Below are 7,500 nucleotides of genomic sequence, written 5' to 3' on the forward strand. Positions count from 1 at the left end.
CAGTGGCAGTAGTCAGGGACACTGATTTCTCAGCAGAGAGAGATGGCCGGATACTTGCTGACTCGACTCTACAAGGGTTTTTCTGACCCCGGCCAGAACCGGTGCCAGAGTCATTTGATAATCAGCGCATCTAGAAAGCGCTGCTCCCCAAAAGCTGACAATGTCATTTAGAAATCCTGTTTCTTTCATTTCAAAACTGTGGTGTATCAGCATGTGTAGGAAACGCAAAAGATGTCAACTTGCACAATATTATTGCAAAGCAAGCAGAGGGGTTCAGTTGTGGATATTTTGTGTGTGTGTGTGTGGGGAGGGGGGTGCTGATGACCTGTTGTTCCTGACTGATTGTCCACAAGCGGGCATTTGTCACAAAGAAACCCAAGATTAACAGCGCAATTCGATCAAATCACCTTCGATTTAGGCCAGTGAGGCAATTGGCGGGGAAAATACTAATCTGATCTCAATAGCGAGCCCTTTAGCCTGCCGCTAAACTGATCTCAATACTGAGCCCTTTAGCCTGCCGCTAATCTGATCTCAATACCGAGCCCTTTAGCCTGCCGCTTATCTGATCTCAATAGCGAGCCCTTTAGCCTGCCACTAATGGGATCTCAATACCGAGCCCTTTAGCCTGCCGCTAATCTGATCTCAATAGCGTGCCCTTTAGCCTGCCGCTAATGGGATCTCAATACCGAGCCCTTTAGCCTGCCGCTAATCTGATCTCAATACCGAGCCCTTTAGCCTGCCGCTAATGGGATCTCAATAGCGAGTCCTTTAGCCTGCCGCTAATGGGATCTCAATAGCGAGCCCTTTAGCCTGCCGCTAATCTGATCTCAATACCGAGCCCTTTAGCCTGCCGCTTATCTGATCTCAATAGCGAGCCCTTTAGCCTGCCACTAATGGGATCTCAATACCGAGCCCTTTAGCCTGCCGCTAATCTGATCTCAATAGCGTGCCCTTTAGCCTGCCGCTAATGGGATCTCAATACCGAGCCCTTTAGCCTGCCGCTAATCTGATCTCAATACCGAGCCCTTTAGCCTGCCGCTAATGGGATCTCAATAGCGAGTCCTTTAGCCTGCCGCTAATGGGATCTCAATAGCGAGCCCTTTAGCCTGCCGCTAATCTTATCTCAATACCGAGCCCTTTAGCCTGCCGCTAATCTGATCTCAATACCGAGCCCTTTAGCCTGCCGCTAATCTGATCTCAATACCGAGCCCTTTAGCCTGCCGCTTATCTGATCTCAATACCGAGCCCTTTAGCCTGCCGCTTATCTGATCTCAATAGCGAGCCCTTTAGCCTCCCGCTAATGGGATCTCAATACCGAGCCCTTTAGCCTGCCGCTAATCTGATCTCAATAGCGAGCCCTTTAGCCTGCCGCTAATGGGATCTCAATAGCGAGCCCTTTAGCCTGCAGCTAATCTGATCTCAATACCGAGCCCTTTAGCCTGCCGCTAATCTGATCTCAATACCGAGCCCTTTAGCCGCTAATGGGATTTCCCTGTTGCAGTTGTGGTGAATCGGGAAACACACACACACATATTAACATACACACATACACACAGATTTAATTACACACACACACACACACACCTCTAACTCATACACACACACACACAGACACACACACACAGACACACACACACACAAACACACGCACACGCACACAAACACACACACACACACACACACCTCTAACTCCTACACACATACACGCACAGAAACACACACACACACACACACCTCTAACTCCTACACATACACGCGCACAGAAACACACACACACAAACACACACCTCTAACTCCTACACACACACAGACACACACACACACAGACACACACACACACCTCTAACTCCTACACACACACGTGCACAGAAACACAGAAACACACACACACACACACCTCTAACTCCTACACACACACACGCACAGAAACACACACACACACACACACACACACACACAATGCAGTGAGTCTGAGTGTCTCTCTCAGAGGCCGTTTACACGACACCGCCGGGTGGATTTTCTCTTACCGCTTTCACACCTTTAACGTGTCCGGCAAGAAAAAACCTTGCGTGTACACACAGAGGTGTAACCGGATAAATGTGCTGTAGTGCATATGCCAGACCAGTCGATGGCGCCGCTGTGCAGAAGCTTCACAATATTTTCGCGTGAATCGCGTAGAAGAAAACATTGTTGAGTTTGTTAAGCCAGAGAATGTCTAATAAGTGCTTTGGTTAAGCAGTCGCATGAAATAAGGAGACTACAGACAATTCAGTTTTCAATTCAACTGTTAAACTAATAAAGTTCATTTTCAAGGTATGTGACTGCTATGTGAAATTTCAAATGCTTAGCCTACGCATTGCATTAGGTCTGAGCACCACTGGAGAAAACACTAACATGCAGTAAGCTAACGTTTAACTGAGTTAAGCTAACGTGTGCTTCTAACTTAGCCACTAAAGGCTGATAGGCTACATTGTGCACATAAATCATGACAGGGGAAAGAAAAACATTTTAATATGATTCAATATTTGGTTTGTTTTGACAAGCAACATGTCAGGTCGAGTGCCGTGGCTGAGTTGAGAGGTGGGGCTATGTCGTCATAAAGTTGCCGGCTTCGCACCTACAAGGCACGGTCTAGCCGGCGGTTTCAAAAGTTCCCACTTCGGAAGCCGGTTTCAAAAGCTATCGGTTTCAGTCTCCTAAACTGCCGGCGTCGTGTACATGCAAGGCGTAACCGTTAACAAAACCTCACCGGTTTCACAAAAACCGGCGTCGTGTGCACGGCCCCTAATGCGGCTGTGTGGGAACAGAGGGGTGATCAGAGGGTGGCCGCTGCGCCCCTCCCCCGCTGTCTGTCCTTGAAGAAGCTCTTCACCTCTAGTGGCAGGGCAGATCGATAGAACCATCCCACGTGTGATCCTGTCTAGGAGGGTGTGTGTGTGTGTGTGAGTGAATGAGTGAGTGAAAGAGAGAAGGAATTTGAGGCAAGAATTCTGAATAACCCAGCCAGTGTTTTTTTTCCTGAATCGGTTTGCATAATTGTTTATTGTTTATTGGTTTATTTGATAGGGACAATGCATATTAATGAACATTGTGTAATAAACACCATGTAAATATGCCAGAATTAGTAAGAAGAACTACTTTTCATCTGCAGTCCCTAGGCAGGTGACATAGGACAACACACTGTAAAATTAAATACATAATGGTGACATATGCATTAACAGAATAAACAGAACACAACAGACAAACAGAAACAAAACAGAAATACATAAAGACAAGGAGGACATAAGGGTGACATATACAGTACATTGACAGAATAAACAAACAAAATGAAACAGAAATACATGAAGACAAGGACATAATTCATCCACCTCTATACATTCAATTGATAGTAAAATTGAGTGGGTGATGAAATTACATGTGTGGCAGTTAAAAGTGAGTGCATCTCTGGTTTTCTAGGAGCCACTGTTTTAAGTGAGTTTTAAAGGTGTTATATGTAGGACACTCTCTTATTAGGAGGGGCAAGCTATTCCATAGTTTACCTCCTACTACTGACAATACGTTTTGGCCAAAAAAGGTGCGTCTGAATGGTATTATACAGTCCCCTTTTACAGAGGCCCGTGTACTACCTCCACTTCCAAGTCTTTGGAAAAAGCCATGCAGCGGAGGGGGGGCAAGATTGTGCAGCACTTTGTATACCAAACACGCATACTTAAAGTCTCTAAAATTGTCAAAGCTTAAAAATGTATTTCTCTCTAAGATATCGCAATGGTGAAATGACAATGCCTTTTTATCAAAGGTTTTTATGGCTTTCTTAAATAGCGATTCAATGATTTTAAGAGTAGTTATGCCGGTAAATGACCAGTTTATAAAACAATACTCAAAATGTGAAAATATCATGGTATATAAAAACAACTTGGCAGTCTTGGTGTCAAGAAATGGCCTAACTTGCTTAAAATTTAGCAAATTGAATTTGACTTTATTTGCCACCTTTTTTACATGACTTTTAAAGGTTAAGGTGGAATCATATATGACCCCAAGGTACTTAAATTCACTAACTAAATCAAGCTCCTGTCCTCTAAGGAACACATTGGAATGTGACACCTTCATATTTTGTTTGGTGAACGCCATGCAGACTGTTTTTTTTAGTGTTTAGGTAGAGACATGACTTGGTGAGCCAGTCATCAATGTGAGCCATTGCAGCTGTAAGTGTGGATGCTATCTCTTGGTAGTTCTTAGCATGTGCTAAAATCACAGCATCATCTGCATACATCTGGACATCAACATTTTTGCATGCCTCTGGCAGATCATTTATATAAAGTGTAAACAGGATTGGGCCAAGTATAGAGCCCTGGGGGACCCCTACTGGACATTCACAGAGTGGAGACTTTGAATCATTAATACAAACGCATTGCTTTCTGCTGGACAGGTATGATTTCATCCAGTTGAGAGCTTGCACAGAGAAATTAAAATAAGTGAGTTTAGATAGGAGAACTTCATGGTTAACAGTATCAAAAGCTCGCTTGAGGTCTAGGAAGACAGCACCAACATAAGAACTCCTATCTAGGTAGCCTTTAACCTTTTCCAAAAACAAACAATTGGCTGTTTCTGTTGAGTGATGGGCCCTAAAACCAAATTGCATAGGGTGAAGTGAGTTATTGCTTTTATTGAGATGTTGAATCAGTAATTTAGCCACCCATTTTTCAACTATTTTGGAAACTACAGGCAAAATGCTGATTGGCCGATAATTGGCCATATCTGACCTTTCACCTGATTTAAAAACGGGTGTGACCAGGGCCATCTTCCATGCAGATGGCACAATGGATAGACTTAAGGACTGATTACAGTTTTTCTCAGTCGCTTTGGTGCTTTTCTCAGATCAGAATGAAAATTATCATAACTATTAGTTCAACCTCCACAACATTTAGTCATTTGTGCACATCATAGTAGCAATTTCTCCTTCCTCTGAACAAATTGCAAATACTTTTGGACATATATCAGTTGCTTTCATACAATTCTCTGCTGTTTTATAACATTATAATTTGCTTATGTCATGTCAGTCAAAATGAACTATACTTATGGATGCTGAATAAAACTAATAGTCTTCATTTCATTGCTTGAGTCATTTCATACAAAATTGGTGAACTAGTTATCAAATTCTGTCACAATGCTGTAGAATTGCAAAGAGCATATACAGTAAAAATGTGAAACTGAAATTGCAAAGAGCATATACAGTAAAAATGTAAAACATACGTATTTAGTGTCTTGTACTCACTTACTCTCTTAACTACAGCAATGTGTAACTTTACTGTAGTTTTCAAATGGCTGTACAAGTGTATAGTGCTGTCTTAAGCATGTTCAGGTAGTGTCACCGAGTTCTGACCTTTTTTTGCATTGGAAAACACTGAGAGAATAAACTGTCATAATGAAAACATGACAAAGCCATTTGAATATTTTGTTCATAAACGATGGTGTCAAGACTTTTCATTTTGATGACACTGACAGTTTCATTGACATGAATACTTGCTTTTGAGGAATGGACTGTCCATTTTGAGCAAGTGACGTGCTTTTGCAGGTTATCCACTAGGTTTTGCAGTTTGCACTAATTGTTTTGAGAAATGCACTAACTGCTGTGCAAATGTTAATAGTGATGTGAAAAAAGTACCAAAGCGACTGAGAAAAACTGTAATCAGATATGTAATAGGCTGTATAAGGGTCTCTTTGTGCCGTTATAAGAAATTAGTATCAAGGCCATAGATATCCATGGCCTTTGAATTTTTTAAGCCACTGATGATATTTGCTACTTCTGTTTCAGTTATTTGTTGTAGGTGGAAAATCGGCTGTGTATAATTAATGGGGCAAGTAGAGTAGCTGGATGAATTAAAAAGTTGGGCTATTTCATAAACAGAGTCGAGAAAGAAGATGTTCAGTTGTGTAGATAAAATGGTTGGATCTGTGACTAGTTCACTGTGAATTTTCAACTGTAGTTCTTTATTGTTATGATTCTGTTTTCTGCCAATCAGCTTGTTGATGGTTTGCCATATCTTCTTCCCATTTCCTCTTGCCTCTTCAATAGTGTTAATGAAGAAGTTGGCTTTAGTTTGTCTCAGCCTTTTTATCACTTTGTTTCTTAATGAGGTAAATTTTTGTCTGTCTGTTGTAAGACCTGATTTTAAAGATTGTTTCAGTAATTGATCTCTTTCCTTCATAAGTTTCCTACATTCTTCATTAAGCCAGGGCAGTGTTTCCCTGCATTTCTTTTGGCTCTGCTTTCTGAGGTAGGGCCCCATAACTTTCCTAATTGTTGAGGTGAATTGGTCACCGTCACTCTCCAGGTCTCCTTTAGAGAGGACCCCGTCCCATTCAATCTCTCTCAGTGCTACACCACGATCTTCCTGCTGACTAGTTGGAACTGATTCATATTTGCATACAGATGTTTCCTGCTGACTAGTTGGAACTGATTCATATTTGCATACAGATGTTTCCTGCTGACTAGTTGGAACTGATTCATATTTGCATACAGATGTTTCCTGCTGACTAGTTGGAACTGATTCATATTTGCATACAGATGTGTCTGAGGAATGAAAACGGTGTTTTTTTAGCTTCCTGCAAAAAGAATGATATTGTGATCTGACAGCCCTGTCATTAGATTAAAGGTCTTAGTAATTCTTTCTGGTCTATTTGTGAACAATAAATCTATTTTAGTTTCTGACCGATTAGTTATTCTAGTTGGTTGTTCAATTAACTGTGTAAGATTGAAATAGTCGGTAATGTTTTTAAGCTTTTTCCTTCCACTCTTATCACTCCAATTGACATTAAAGTCCCCCATCAATATAACCTCTTTGTTAAAATCCAAACTATGAAGGAGGTTCTTTAACTGATCATAAAATGCAGGCTTTGCTGATGGTTTTCGATATAGACAGATTAAAGTAAATGCCATTTCAGTTGAGAGTGAGATATTGACCCCAACACATTCAATGTCAGTTTCCCATTTAATTTGTTTGCATTTAATAGTACTTTTCACATATAATAAAACTCCCCCTCCCCTTCCCTGGTCTCTGTCTTTCCTAAAAATATCATACCCTGGCATAACAACAAGAGCATCCGCGGAGGAACTAGTTAACCAAGTTTCTGAAGTCTAATGAAGTCCCAGACTCCAGCACCCCAAAGCGTCTATGGCCTGAAATGTGATTAATAATATGATTGAATAATGTTATTTAACATTAGCTAGCCCTTATTACAGTTTTTTACAACTGTTTACACACGTTTTCAAAACTCTGTGTCTATTTTTCAAAACTCCACACACAAAACCCACAATTGCTCACACAAAATGCAAAATGCCTCAAATCTCCAGCAAAATGACCCACAACATTCAAAATGTCAAAAACACATCTTTAAAGCAAACATTTGCCTCACATTACAAAAACTTTTGTCATAATATGACATTTTGGATACATCATGTACACACTCTTGCTCAAAACCTGCTCTTCTGTCTTTCATAGG

At 41.2% G+C, this 7,500-nt stretch overlaps 1 protein-coding gene across 1 annotated transcript in view; it reads left to right on the plus strand.

Moving 5' to 3' along the window:
• Window positions 1-7,500, plus strand: part of fam131bb (family with sequence similarity 131 member Bb) — a 59,972-nt gene that overhangs the window by 32,485 nt on the left and 19,987 nt on the right. The window lies entirely within an intron of this gene.

Source organism: Alosa pseudoharengus, unplaced genomic scaffold (assembly GCF_046254945.1).
Source record: "Alosa pseudoharengus isolate Yale_2024_CS ecotype anadromous, Long Island Sound unplaced genomic scaffold, YU_APseudo_1.1 YU_APseudo_1.1_scf_12, whole genome shotgun sequence".
NCBI lineage: Eukaryota > Metazoa > Chordata > Actinopteri > Clupeiformes > Clupeidae > Alosa > Alosa pseudoharengus.